Below are 15,887 nucleotides of genomic sequence, written 5' to 3'. Positions count from 1 at the left end.
TATTGTCAATTACATACAGTAGCCCTAGTTGTTTGCTGTTTAAAAACCACCTCAGCTCCCCTAGCTTAAACCCCCTTAATGACCAGACCACTTTTTACAATTCTGCACTACACTACTTTCACGGTTTATTGCTCGGTCATACAACTTACCACCCAAATGAATTTTACCTCCTTTTCTTCTCACTAATAGAGCTTTAATTTGGTCATATTTCATTGCTGCTGACATTTTTACTTTTTTTGTTATTAATCGAAATTGACCAAAATTTTTGCCCAAAAATGAAAATTTTCACTTTTGTTTGTAAAACTTTTCAAATAAAACTACATTTCTATATAATTTTTTTCTCTAAATTTATTGTTCTACATGTCTTTGATAAAAAAAAAATGCAATAAGTGTATATTCATTGGTTTGGGTAAAAGTTTACAAACTATGGTACAAAAATGTGAATTTCCGCATTTTGAAGCAGCTCTGACTTTCTGAGCACCTGTCATGTTTCCTGAGGTTCTACAATGCCCGGACAGTAGAAACACCCCACAAATAACCCCATTTCGGAAAGTAGACACCCTAAGGTATTCGCTGATGGGCATAGTGAGTTCATGCAAGTTTTTACAAAGTCTCATATTCCACTAACTTGTGACAAAAAATTAAATTCTACATGAACTCACCATACCCCTCAAGGAATACCTTGGGGTGTCTTCTTTCCAAAATGGGGTCACTTGTGGGGTAGTTATACTGCCCTGGCATTTCACGTAAAGCGTGAGAAGTAGTTTGGAATCCAAATGCGTAAAAAATGCCCTGTGAAATCGTAAAGATACTCTTTAGAATTTGGGCCCCTTTGCGCACCTAGGCTGCAAAATAGTGTCACACATGTGGTATTGCCGTACTCAGAAGAAGTAGGGAAATGTGTTTTGGGGTGTATTTTTACATAGAGATATTTCTCTCACCCAGCATGGGTATATGTAAAAATACACCCCAAAACACATTGCCCTACTTCTCCTGAGTACGGCGATACCACATGTGTGACACTTTTTTGCAGCCTAGGTGCGCAAAGGGGCCCAAATTCCAATGAGTACCTTTTAGGAGGGCATTTTTAGGCATTTGGATTCCAGACTTCTTCTCACGCTTTAGGGCCCCTAAAATGCCAGGGCAGTATAAATACCCCACATGTGACCCCATTTTGGAAAGAAGACACCCCAAGGTATTCCGTGAGGGGCATGGCGAGTTCCTAGAATATTTTTTTGGGGGCACAAGTTAGCGGAAAATGATTTTGTTAAGAGAAAAAAATATATAAAAATCATTTTCCGCTAACTTGTGCCAAAAAATAAATAAAAATATTCTAGGAACTGGCCATGCCCCTCACGGAATACCTTAGGGTGTCTTCTTTCCAAAATGGGGTCACTTGTGTGGTATTTATACTGCCCTGGCAATCTTAGGGGCCCTAAAGCGTGAGAAGAAGTTTGGAATATAAATGTCTAAAAATTTTTACGCATTTGGATTCCGTGAGGGGTATGGTGAGTTCATGTGAGATTTTATTTTTTGTCACAAGTTAGTCGAATATGAGACTTTGTAAGAAAAAACAAAACAAAAAAATCAATTTCCGCTAACTTGTGCCCAAAAAAAAATCTTCTATGAACTCGCCATGCCCCTCAAAAGTGATCTTTTTATAGCGCCGCAGCGATTTTACGGTGTTTTTGCAGTGATCAGAAAAAATTAATTTCTGTCACTGCGGTGGAGCGGACTGAACGCAAGTGTGAGCACAAGATCAGGCCTGATCGGGTGAACACTGCGTTTTTTGTAGAGCCTATAGAACATGTCCTATTCTTGTCCGCAATTGCGGACAAGAAAAGGCATTTTCTATATAGTTCTGGCAATGTGTGGATCCACAAAATGCGGAAAGCACATTGCCGGTGTCCGTGTTTCACGGATCCGCGGTGTTCGTGTTTTGCGGATCCGCAAAACACATATGGACGTCTGAATGGAGCCTTACAGGGGGGTGATCAATGACAGGGGGGTGATCAGGGAGTCTATATGGGGTGATCAGGGGTTAATAAGTGACAGGGGGTGGGGGGTGTAGTGTAGTGGTGTTTGGTGCTACTTACAGAGCTGCCTGTGTCCTCTGGTGGTCGATCCAAGCAAAATGGACCACCAGAGGACCAGGTAGCAGGTATATCAGACGCTGTTATAAACAGCGTCTGATATACCTTTCAAGGGTTAAAAAAAATAATAAAAAAAAATCGCATCTACAGCCTGCCTGCGAATGATCGCTGGCGCGTCAAGGAGGAACAGATCGACCACCGCCAGAACGCAATCCTGCGTTAGGCGGTCCGGAGGCGGTTAAAACAGCAAGCACCCGGCGGCTATGGCGCCTGCTGTGCTCGCGTGCAGGCATCATCGTTAACCCCGTCAGGCGACAGCCAGTTTGGACCAAATGCCAGAGCCCCATTTTTCAAATCTGACATGTGTGGTAATAGCTTTGGAATGCTTTTACTTATCTCAGCCATTCTGAGATTATTTTCTCGTGACACATCATACTTTATGTTGGTGGTGAATTTTAGTTGATACATTTTACCTATATGCATTAAAAAAATCTAAATTTGCAGAAAATTCTGAAAAATTTGCTATTTTTAAAAATTTCTCTGCTTCTAAGATGTATAGTGATACTTCATAAAATAGTTATTACTTTACATTCCCCATATGTCTACTTTATGTTAGCATCATTTTTAAAATGTAAAAACACAAAATGCAATCGCACACTGCAACCAGCACTCTGCCCTGCCTTTATGCTGGATGTTGAATAAGGCATTGGTGTACATTTTGGCCAAAGCGTAATAAGCCACTCACCACGTCAAGGTAGCCTTCATGAGTGGTCCCTAACACTAGTTCCTACCTTTTATGGGCCATGACAGCCACATAAAGTCCAGGGAGCGCAGGCACAGCATGCACGCCAAGCACACTCTGCTTTTAACCCCGTCCGGTGCCATTACAGCTTTCATCGGATCCAGGGATGCAAGTACTCACATGCATGCTGAGCCCACTATATACTTCTCCTGGAGCCCAATGGCTACTGGTAGGTGCTGTATAAGCAGACTCAGTTTTATACTGACTTTAAAACCAGCCTCCAGGGGGCAGATTAACTGGACAGGTGTGCTTGACTGCTTGGAGATCGCCACGCCTCCAATACGTACTACAAGCAGTCAAGCACACCTGTCCAGTTAATCTGCCCCCTGGAGGCTGGTTTTAAAGTCAGTATAAAACTGAGTCTGCTTATACAGCACCTACCAGTAGCCATTGGGCTCCAGGAGAAGTATATAGTGGGCTCAGCATGCATGTGAGTACTTGCATCCCTGGATCTGATGAAAGCTGTAATGGCACCGGAGTGTGCTTGGCGTGCATGCTGTGCTTGTGCTCCCTGGACTTTATGTGGCTGTCATGGCCCATAAAAGGTAGGAACTAGTGTTAGGGACCACTCATGAAGGCGACCTTGACGTGGTGAGTGGCTTATTACGCTTTGGCCAAAATGTACACCAATGCCTTATTCAACATCCAGCATAAAGGCAGGGCAGAGTGCTGGTTGCAGTGTGCGATTGCATTTTGTGTTTTTACATTTATATCTCTATTTCGCCATAGCAATCTGCACCTGCTAGGGGTTGTGCGGGCTGAAATTTCCATATTTTTAAAATGTAATTTTATTTTTTGAGGAAGTTAGAAGCAAATTAAAAAAATGTAAAGAAAATTTCCAAAACCCACTTTTTTAAGGACCAGTTCAGTTATGGACGCACTTTGTGGGACTTACATAGTAGAAACCACCCATAAAGGACCCAATTTTAGAAATGACACCCCTCAAGGTATTCAAAACAGATTTTTCAAACCTTATTAACCCTTTAGGTGTTCTACAAGAATTAAAGCATATCGGAGGGGAAATCAAAAAAAATCATTTTTTGGTTCAAAATTTTCATTTAAATCCAAATTTCCCGTGACACAGCAAGGGATAACAGTCAAGAAACCTCAATATTTATTACCCTGATTCTGAAGTTTACAGAAACACCCCATATGTGGTTGTAAACTGCAGTATGGGCGCATGGCAGGGTGCAGAGGGAAAGGAGCGCTGTATGGTTAACGGAGAGCAGATTTTGCTGGTATTGTTTTCAGGTGCCATGTCACATTTGAAGAGACCCTGAAGTACCCCTAGAAAAAAAAAAAAAGTTACCCCATTTTGGAATAAAGGAATAAAGCTAGGGGAGAAGTGAATGCTTTGACCCTACAAGCATTTCATAAAACTTTGAAACACATGTCTGTAAAAATGAAAAATTATTTCCAATATAAAGTTGCTTTAGCCCCACATTTTTCATTTTCACAAGGGGTAACAGGAGAAAATGCACCCCACAATTTGCTATGCATTTTTTCCAGAATACGGGAACACCCTATATGTGGTCATAAACCGCTGTAACACTCAGAAGGGAAGGAGCGACATCTGGATTTTCTAACATGTAATTTGCTGAAATTAGCTTAGGTCCCATAACATTTTTATTTTTTGACCAATGTAGCTGTGTGAGGGCTTGTTTTTTTGCGGGGTGGGCTGTAGTTTTTATTGGTATCCTTTTTGTTTACATATGTCTTTTTAATCACTTTTCATACCATTTTTTGTGGAGGTGAAGTGTGCAAAAATTGTATGTCTGTCAGTGTTTTTTTTATTTATTTTTTGTGGTAAATATTGCATGATTATTTAATTCTGTGGGTTGAAACAGTTATGGCGATACCAAATTTATAGAGTTTATTTTATATTTTACTACTTTTTCAGCATAAAATCCCTTTTGTTTTTTGTTTTTTCACCAATGTAGCTGTTTGGGAGCTTGTTTTTTGCGGGACGAGCTGTAGTTTCTATTCGTATCATTTTGGGGTACATATGTCTTTTTAATCACTTGTTATTTATTTTTTGTGGACATGAGGTGACAAAAACAGCAATTCCGTCATTTTTTTATAATTTTTTTTTTACGGTGTTTACCATGCGGGATTAGTATTCTGATAGTTTGATAGATCAGGTCATTACGGACGTGGCGATACCAATTATGTGTCTTTTTTTATTTATTTCATTTTTTTTATGACAAATGAACAGATATAAGAAAAGAAAATTTTTATTTAAAAAAATTATTAATTTTTCTTCACTTTTTTATTTATCAAGATCCATCTGTATCTTGAAGATTCAGTGGGCCTGATCACTATACAGTGCATTACAATAATCATTTATTGCAATGCACTGTATAGTCAGTGCTACACTTACACCTGAGGGTCTGATCAGCCTTAGATACATAGCAGCCCGGAAACCTTTGCAAAGCATACGGTTGCCATGGTAGCCATCGGCTCCCTCCCTCTCAACCCCATGGATGCCGTGCCCAGCCATTTACAGTTACAGTAACACTCTACTGATGGCAGCGGCTCCTTTCCTGAGCCGCTGCCATCACAGTGAAGCCGGCGACATGGGGCAATGGGGGCATCTGGAGACATATGGGGGCATTATCAGAGGCACTGGGGGGCACAGACAGGATCAGGGGCACATAAGGGGTCTTACCCAATTTCAGGCTGCGATCTCCAGTGTGGAGACTACAGCCTGAAACCGGCATTTTAACACTAAAGTGCTTCGATTGGTTAGTCTGCAGAGACTAACCAATCGGAGCGCTTGCCGGCAAGGGACCACTCTGATTGGTCTCTTGCCGGCTTCCCTGGTGGGTCTGCTCTCGGGCAGAGCGGAGACTTTATAGTGTCACAGTCCTGGTAAGCAGTTTAGACATCACTGTACGTCCAAATGCAGTAAGTCACTTGCAATTTGGATGTACAGTAACGTCCAAATGCGTGAAGGGGTTAAACACCTGCCCTGTGTGGTACATGTATGGTGCTAGGTGGGAAGGGGTTAATGTTAATTGCATTACTGCTATACTTATTTGAAAATAAAAGCTCTTTGTACACATTTTTGACCAAAATTGTGTCAGGCCCGTCTACTAGCAACAAAGTGGCTTCCACAGAAAGGACCTACACTAACATACTTTCCTGCACCTGAACCACTTTTTTTGCATTGTTTGTAGGTGCTGTTCCAACTTTTCTTTTAGGTGGATTCTGATTTGCGTTGAATTTTGTAGGCCAAAAGCCCAGAAGAGGCAAGCCTCATCTTGTCTGTGGAAGCTACCTTGTTGCTGGTAGATGGGCCCGACACAGTTTTGATAAAAATGTGCTCAAAGTGCTTTTCATTTGCACATATTAAGTAAAGCAGCAATGCAATTTATTCATGTTTCCAGTGTTTACACATGTCTTTACTCATGGCAGTACACTTCTACTTGTAGTTCTTGTTTGCTTTTACAGATCAGTACAAATGCCATACTTTTACATGAAAGATAACTGTGTCCAAATACAAATAAAGTATTATTTTGTGCCACTAACATTTGTTTGCTGGGAATGGCAAACCTCTTTGAATAGACATCTTCTCTAAGGACACTATGATTCTTTTTAACATGACTGTCTTGTTTTAAAGTTTTGAAGAAAAGACCTCTGGGATCAGTAATAATGATTATGCCGCTGATTAAAAAGAATAGAGTATGATAGATTTTATCAAGGAACGCATCTGACAATTGGCCGTGACAAACTACAACTTGTATTGCTATTACAACCTTTCCACTGTTTGATACCATTAGGACTTTAAAGAACTGAATTATAAAAGACCTACCCCTTTTGAAAAGTCAATAGCTTGTACGACTTTCATATTGTGATAGTAATCCCAAAAGTAGAAAGTCACCTGGCAGCCCTACTTCCCTCATTTCTAGAAATGCGTGAATCCCAGCTGTCCCAGCTTTAGTATGCAAAAAATCCCATGGTTCGATGTGTGGTCCGATGGATAAATAAGAGATCAGATCTGTTAAAGCATATCTCTCATCAAACACCTGTATGTTATCCAAAGAGGAAGGGTCTACTCAGAGATCTGAGTATTTAGGAGCAGAGTGCTATCCCAGCTTCTCCCCAATCCTCAGTCTGATGACTGGTGGCTGATACATATGCAGTAGCCCATAAATCACTCTGAGGAAGGAAGTGGGAGGTGAGCACAGAGGCAGGGGGAATATTCTGCAACCAAACACACTGGACTTATCGCCCCTGATGAAGCTGACTGGCGAAACCTAGGTCGGGTGCTACATGAGGAACCACTATATGGTGTTATGCTTTTACAATTCACTCTGTTAGTATATAAAAAAATCCTTTGGAAATATATCCTTGTGGAACTTCACTATTGTGCGCCAAATTTTCATTACAGCGGTTTTGATGTTTTCCGGTGCATCGACCACTGAATTTATTGTGTGGCTGCATTGTGAAAAGCTTGGAAATCCGATATACCTCTAACCTGACGGACTTCTATGTATTGGGCAGCTTGACTACCATTACCTATTCTCTTGAACTCTATGTGAGCTTGACCCATGTCACACGGTGGCTCTGCAGCGCCGATAAGTACCCTACAACGTTTTGAGAGACTATTTATTTTTCTTATTTTACACTGGACTTATGTATCTGGTATATTCTTAGATTGCTTCTACTGTGCCAAATAGTACACAGTGGGTGCGTTCTCATACTATGTTGCCCTTACACAGGGTGGCATACGGTAATCTAATGAAAGATCTGTTTTTAAAGGATAACTGTTGTATATATATTTTTTTTGAGTATTGGATTGTGGTGATTAATATCACCTTGGTGGCCCTATTTCAACTTTTCACGGTGTATTCAATTACCCATTAATTCCACATTTTTGTTCCCTGTACTGCCTATTTTTACCTGTGCTTAAAATAGGGTTGCTAGGCATGGTCCGTCTATCTGATAGACAGAACACGCAGCGTGCAGGCTTACATTACTGACAGCCTGGGACTGTAAGTAAATGATTAAAGCCAGGTCCTCCCCAGCAGCTGATAACAGTGCCTGGGCTGTGTGCACTTCTCCCTGTCCCTGCGCTTGGCAGACGCTCCCTCACTCAGCAGAGCTGGAGAATGCAGAGTTGAACCAGCGCAGAGCAGGGAAGGGAGATCTGCCATCTGCTCAGTGTATAAATGAAAGCAACATGTGGTAAGAGGACCCCTTTGTGCTGCAGGAGATTAACCCTTTAGGGGGAGGGCTCTGGTTACTGACACTTTTGGGGGGCTATTGTTACTGGATAGTGAGGGCAGGCGGGATTAGCCTCAGGGTGAGGGCAGTGGCGGCCATCTTAACTGAATAGTGAAATTGCAGTTTTATGCAGACTGGTTGCTAAGGGCTGAATCTTATTAAATATGGGGTAAGTCAGTCTAATAGTAACTGATTCTGGAATATCATGTTATTAGTAACTACATATATGAAAACTGAAATTAGGGTCCAAATGTGACAGTTATCCTTTAATGCTTCTTAAATTTTTGCTGGCTGACTAACCTATATAAAAAATTGTGGAATTTATTTTAACATTGTCCGATATGATATAAATCCTAGAGCTGGCATATAACTAGGATATATAATCATTTGGTAACCAGTGGGCATCTGTATGTCAGGAAGGTTTCAAGTAACTCACAATGGTCCTCAAGAAATACATTTGGCAGAACTACATGCAACCTCATGGTTAAGGAATGAGCATAAAAGTAAGTGTTCATTTCCTATGTACATTCACTTTATTGTCATTCCATTAACCCAGCACTAGATCCTTAACTAAATCCAGACAATTTTCTTGTTTTGTTCCCTGACCCATATTAGGCAAGTGAAGGCAACCAATCAGGAACATGTAAGAGGAGTCTTGGTTGAGAGGAGGCTGCTGTCTCCATTATACTCTATGGGATTTAGGAAAACTGACATTGGCTATACTTTGCTGCAGAAGGTATCACAAATTGCAACTGCAGTGTCCCACCATTATGCGGTGCTCCACTGCTAAAAGGGTTTTCTGACTCTTTAACCCCTTAGGGACTTAGGACGTACCGGTATGCCACGTTTGCCGAGTCCTTTAGGACTCAGGACTTACCTGATACGTCCTAACTTTAAAATGCAATTGCGGCGGGAGTTAATCGCAACAGGATGTCCTCTGAAATCATTCAGCGGGCATCCTGTCACAATGCCGGTGGGGGTCATGTGACCCCACCGCATGTCAATTCAGACCTGCGGTTTGCTGCGTTTCCGGTCCATTCGGGTCTCCGGTGACCCGATGAACCGGAAAAGGACTATGATCGGTGGTGTGATTACACACCACCAATCACAGTCCGGGCATTTGTGAGAGGCGGTGCTGGCCGTGGTGCTGATGGCTGCTGTCCATGGTGCTGATTGGCACGGGGAGAGATGCGGGAGAGTCAAACTCCCAGCGCTCCTCTCTCCCCTCCTCTTCCTGTTTCTGCACCTGCACCGTCCTCACCAGCTCCTGCGATTCCCCCCGTTGGCAACCATCACCCTCCTGAACCCATCACCCTCCAGGTAGGTTAGGGTCAGTGAGGGAGAGGCACCTTTTACGGCGGACACGACATCATAAACACAGAAATATAAACAAATAAGTATCTAGGCAAGAAGCTGGGAATCAGGGTCACCTCCTGACACTTCCCTACCAGCTCTCCCTATACTGCTATGCCCAAATTCAGACCCTTAAGGTGGGAATAATGTGTCCTCGTGCCTGGGCTGCAAATACCCTAAAATCCCTAAGATGGTGAAGGGGAATAGAGCCAGCCTGCTCCCTCAGAGGGGACAGGCGTCTCTCTAACAGCCTAGACAGCAAACAACAAGAAAACAATAACCAACTTATTTTGTAATTTAAACCAACAACCCCACCCAGTGCACCTGAAGGGAGGTGGATCTAGCTTGACTCCAAAACGAAACAAAAGACTAGACACGTGCTGCTAATCTGGCAAACCTCCGCACGTAGCCCAAGCAGGGCATGACAGCACCGTTAGGCAGGGATAGAAGGGATAGAAGGGAAAAGTTAGTTAGGAAAAAATAAAATAAAAACACTTCATCTGATTTATTGTTTTCTAGCTGTGAGACCCTAGACCCCCCCTTGCCACTTGCCCCCCCCACCACCACCAATTTTTTTTTTTTTTGCGTGCACTGACTGGCCGGCACTTTTAGCATCCAGCCACTGTTACCGCATCGCCCGCCCCACCGCTGATCAGCGTTGTACCACTGATCAGCAAGTTTGAACTTTTTTCTTCCCCAACTTTTTAAATTACTTTAGTACGTGAACACCAGTGCCCCCACACACATGCACATACAATAAAGTTTCCCACGCACATAAACACACAGATACCCATGGGCCGCCGGATGTTCTCGGTGTAGGAGGCATACGTCCAGCTTGCCTCCGACTCCGAGAGCCCCAGTGAGGCTGACGATGGCCCCACGTTCCTCTTGTCATCCGCATCCTCCTCATCATCTGTTGATGATGAGCCTCCAAGGCAGCAGAGACGCCGCCAGGTGGAGCCAGGGGCCCCACATGCTGGGGACCCTGTGGCCCACCCTAGTACGAGCCGCCGTGGGGCTCGTACTGGTTTCCCGGCCCACCAAATAAGCCCACCAGAGCCCCCTACTGGTGAACTTAGTTGGTGTCCCCCAGTGGATTTTGAGACCGAGATTGAGTATTTTGTTGGCAATCCAGGAATCCAGATTCCCACAGTGGGGTTCACTGAAATTGCCTTTTTTTTTTAAGTGACCCATTTGTGAATCTGATGGTGGAGCAGACGAACCTGTACACCCAACAGTTAGTTGCTCAGCACCCGGGATCTTTTTTGGCTAGACCCGGTGGCTGGACGCCGGTCAGTGCAGCCGAGATGAGGACATTTTGGGGCCTCGTGCAGCACATGGGTCTAGTGCAAAAACCCAGTGTCAGGCAATACTGGAGTGGGGACGTCCTCTACCAGACCCCACTCTACAGTATGGCCATGACACGCCCCCAGTTTGAGGCCATCCGGAAATGTCTGCATTATTCAGATAATGCAGCATGTCCCCCCTCCCGAGGTGATCCTGCCCATGACCGTCTGTATAAGATACGGCCGGTCATCGATCACTTCGGGGCCAAATTTGCACAGTCCTACGTACCTGGAAGGGAGGTCGCGATTGATGAGTCTCTCGTTGCGTTCAAGGAGAGACTCAGTTTCCGACAATACATTCCCACTAAGCGGGCGATGTATGGCATGAAAATGTACAAAATTTGTGAGAGTAGCTCAGGGTACACTTACAAATTTTGTGTGTACGAGGGGCGAGATTCCCATATTGAACCCCCAGAATGTCCCCCCACTCTGGGTGTTAGTGGGAAACTCGTGTGGGATCTTATGTACCCACTGCTAGATAAGGGTTACCCCTTGTACGTGGCAAAATTTTATACTAGCATTCCCTTGTTCAGGTCCCTTGCCGCCAGATCCACGTCCACTTGTGTAACAATCCTACAGGCTCACCTGAGTCAGAGGACAGCTGGTTGGATGTATGAGTGTAGCCCAGTGGCAAGGACCGCAGGCAGGTAGTAGGTGCAGGAAGTCTGGCAGAGGCGTAGTCGGTTGGCAGGCGGTGGGTCAGGGCAGGCGGCAGTAAGCCTGGTCAGACAATCCGGATGGGCAACGGTGGAAGCAGTTCAATAGGTAGGGACAAGCAGAAGAGTAGTCGGTAGTCAATAGTAGCAAGAGCAGCAGATAAGCGGAAGCTTGATCAAGGCTCAGGAGCTCAATAATCAGCAAGCTGGAGTGCAAGGGGCTGAACTTATATAGGGAAGTACCAGGTGTGGGGAATCAAGGGTGATGAGCAAGGCTTGGCAAGACTGAGGTTAAATAATAGGCTTCAGGGAGGAATGTCCTGAGAGGATGGTAGCCTAGTAAGCAGGGCTACTGCCTGGGATGTGGCTGGTCACGGGTTTGAATCCTAAGAGCTGGTGGGACCATGTGGAAAAATCAACGTGGCCTCCCTACCTACCCCCTCCAGGTATCTATCCCCAGGGGTGAGATCCGTGCCCTTACCAGTGGAAACCCTTTGCTGGTCAGGTATATTAGTACAAGAGGGATGTCTTTATATTGTTCACAATCAACGGTAACAGCATCACCCCTGTCCCTGTGCGAGGTACCGCGGCAATGGTCCTCAAGCCCGATTGTATTGTTGACTACAATCGGTATATGGGAGGAGTTGATCTCTCTGATTAAGTCCTCAAGCCATATAATGAAATGTGCAAAACCCAGGCATGGTACAAAAAAGTTGTGGTCTACTTAGTACAGGTTGCCTTGTACAATGCTTTTGTACTATCCCGAAGCGCTGGCAGCACAGGGACATTCCTCCAATTCCATGAGGTAGTCCTCAAGGACCTGATATTTTCAGACTGGGAAAGAGCAGGCCGTTGTACCTCGGGAATTGAAGGCGCCCGGATCGTCCCTGGCCAACATTTTCCAGGTGTGGTCCCCTATACTGGAAAGAAGGGACGAACCCTAAAAAAGTGCAGAGTGTGTCACAGGAGGGGGATACGGAAGGACACCACCACTCAATGTGACACTTGCCCCGATCATCCGGGCCTCTGCATTATCGATTGCTTCAGGGAGTATCACACTTCCATGGAGTACTACATTTTTATAATCCCCAACAGTCCCCTAGAGAACATAAAAAACTATGTCTCTCAGACTTTGGAGACATGGAAACCATTTTTTCCCCTCAAAATATTAGTTTAAGTGCAGGCATCCTCAAACTGCGGCCCTCCAGATGTTGTAAAACTATAACTCCCAGCATGCCCAAACAACCTTCAGCCATCAGCACGGCATGGTGGGAATTGTAGTTTTACAACATCTGGAGGGCCGCAGTTTGAGGATGCCTGCTTAGTGTCTCCAAAGTCTTAGAGCCATACATATTGGACATCGCCGCGTCTGTAAAAATCTTCTCTATAAAAATAACATTTAACCCAACCCCCCCCCCCCCCGCGGATGAACAGCGTTAAAAAAAAAGTTTAAAAAAGCAATTCTTTGTCACCTAACATCACGAAAAGTGTAAAAGAGAGTGATCAAAATGTCATATGCACCCCCAATTAATGCCAATAAAACCTCCATCTCCTCCCGCAAAAAATTAGCCCCTACATTAGATAGTCGCCCAACAGAAAAAAAGAAAAAACTGTAGCTCCCAGGCTATGGAGATACTAAAATAATTTTTGGGGGTTCCTAGAATGATAATATAGTGTAAAATCTAAATAAATGCTAAAATGTAGACATATTAGGTATCGCCACGTCCGTAAGAATCTGCCCTATAAAAATAACATTTGACCAAACCCCTCGGATGAACAGCGTTAAAAATATAAAATAAAGCAAGGGTTAACAGCCAAACAAAACGAAATATTTATTGCCCTGATTCTGTAGTTTGCAGAAACACCCTATATGTGGTCGTAAATGGCTATAAAGCCACACGGCAGGGCATAGAACAAAGGGAACGCCATATGGTTTCTGGAAGGCAGATTTTGATGGACTGGTTTATTTACACCATGTCCCATTAGAAGCCCCCTCGATGTAGCCTAGACTAGAAACTCCATCCCTCAAGGTATTCAAAAGTTACTTTACAAACTTTGTTAACCCTTTAGGTGTTCCACAAAACTAAATAGCAAATGTAGAAACTATTTTAGAATTTAAATTTTTTGTTACCATGCCTCAAAAAAGTGTAATATAGAGCAATCAAAAATCATATTTACCCTAAAATAGTCCCAAAACAACAACCACCTTATCCCGTAGTTTCCTAGATGGGGTCACTTTTATGGAGTTTGTACTCTAGGGGTGCATCAGGGAGCTTGAAAGGGTACATGGTGTAAACAAACCAGTCCAGCAAAATCTGCCTTCCAAAAACCATATGGCGTTCCCCTTCTTCTATGTCCTGCCGTTTAGCCAAATAGTAGTTTACGACCACATATGGGGTGTTTCTGCAAACTACAGAATCAAGGCAACCCATATTGAGTTTTGTTTGGCTGTTAACCCATTTTTCCAGTAATAAAGTAAGGGTTAAAATGGAAAATTTTCGAAAAAATAGAAATTCCAAAACTCTTTCTCCATCTGCCATTAACTCTTGTGGAACACCTAAAGGGTTAACAAAGTTTGTAAAGCCAGTTTTGAATACCTTGAGGGGTGTACTTTCTTATATGGAGTCACTTTTTTTGTAATTTCTATTCTAGGGGTGCAACGGGGGGCTTGAAATGGGACATGGTATAAACAAAACCAGTCCTGCAAAATCTGCCTTCCAAAACCCATATGGCGTTCCCCTCCTTCTATGTCCTCCCGTTTGGCCAAACAGTAGTTTAGGACCACATATGGGGTGTTTTTGCAAACTACAGAATCAGGGCAACCCATATTGAGTTTTGTTTGGCAGTTAACCCTTACTTTATTACTGCAAAAAATAGGTTAGCTGTTTTACAAGACACCGGCACTCCTGTGAGCGCTGTGGCCTTCTTTGTGCTCGCCAAGCACAGCGCCGTACATTGTATAGCGCCTGTGCTTGGTATCTCAGCTCATTTCCATTAACCTCAATGGGGCTGAGCTGTACCTAGACCACGTGATTAATGAACATGTTGTTACATGGAAAAGCTGGAGAAGTTTGAAGCACTACTGTGAACGCTGTTGTCTCAGGTGTCGGACACCCACCAGTGTAACAGTGGCTGCTGTGCGCCACTGTTCCCCTGCTAAGTGCCATGGTTCAGGGCTCCGTGTTCAGCGGTGATCTGCGGCTGATGCTTCCCATTTCACCACTGCAGTCCTGGGCCCGGTCTGTGTGGGTGCTGTTGTTCTGGATCCGCTTCACAGTTTTCTCTCAGCCCTTGCTTGCTGTTTGTTCCTGCTGCACGTCCTTAAGGGCTGGTGCGCGTCACTTCCTGGGCTTTGTGGCTTAGGTCATATGAGCTCGCTGACCTATCCTAGCCTTCCTGTGCATATAAAGTGGCTCAGCCACCTTCCCAGATGCCTCTGCGTCAAGGTCCTTGTGCTCTGCTAAGGCTCCTTATAACCACTTGTGTTCCTGACTCATACTTGTGTTATTGGATTCTGCCACCCGTCTGATCCCTGCCTGCTAGACTCTTCTGTGCCGAACTGGATTGCCTGACCTGTACCTGTGCCGCCTGACCTGACCTTTCGCCTGTCTGACTATGCCTCTGCCTCATCCTTCGGTCCTGCACTGTTGCTCCTGGTAATGACTCCGCCTGCCTGACTACGCCTGTACTTCTGGTACCTGTCCCTGGAACCTCCTGGTCCACCTGGACCAGCTGCCTCGTGTGCCTATCTATCCCCACCATCAGGGATACTGTGAAGAATCAAGGGCTTCACTTAGACAACGCCCTTAGAAGAGGTAGGACACGTGGCACAGTGGGTTCACACCAGCTGACAGTATGCTGAGGCCATGGACCCCGCTGGTCACCCCAAGCCTGTTGTTCAGGAATTGCTACATGAAGTGAGGCGTCAGAGCGAAAGTCAGGATGTCATGATGCAGTTGATGCAAGATTTGGCTGCTCATCTGGATGCCTTTTCTTCTCCAGCTACTGCAGGGTCGCCAGTCGCAGCTACTCCTGCAATACCCACACTGGTGAATCCGAATTTGTGTGCCGCTGGTGTGCAACTCCCTCTGCCATCCTGCCACGGTGGAGATCCAAAAACCTGTTGTGGATTCCTGAACCAGTGCCTGATCCACTTTGAGTTGCATGGGGAGAGGCTTCCCACTGAGCGGTCCAAAGTTGCCTTCATTGTGTCCCTGCTGTCTGATGAGCCCCTTGCTTTGGCAAATCCAATTTGGGAACATGGAGGTCCAGAGACCACTAATCTGCAGACTTTCCTGGCTACATTCCGGCTGGTCTTTGAAGAGCCCTGCCGCACGTCCTCAGCTACATCAGTTCTGCTGCGTCTACGACAGGGTTCCTCGTCTGGGGGTCAGTACGCCATCCAGTT

This window comes from Bufo gargarizans, chromosome 3 (assembly GCF_014858855.1).
Source record: "Bufo gargarizans isolate SCDJY-AF-19 chromosome 3, ASM1485885v1, whole genome shotgun sequence".
Lineage (NCBI taxonomy): Eukaryota > Metazoa > Chordata > Amphibia > Anura > Bufonidae > Bufo > Bufo gargarizans.
Note: the sequence above shows the minus strand (reverse complement) of the source record.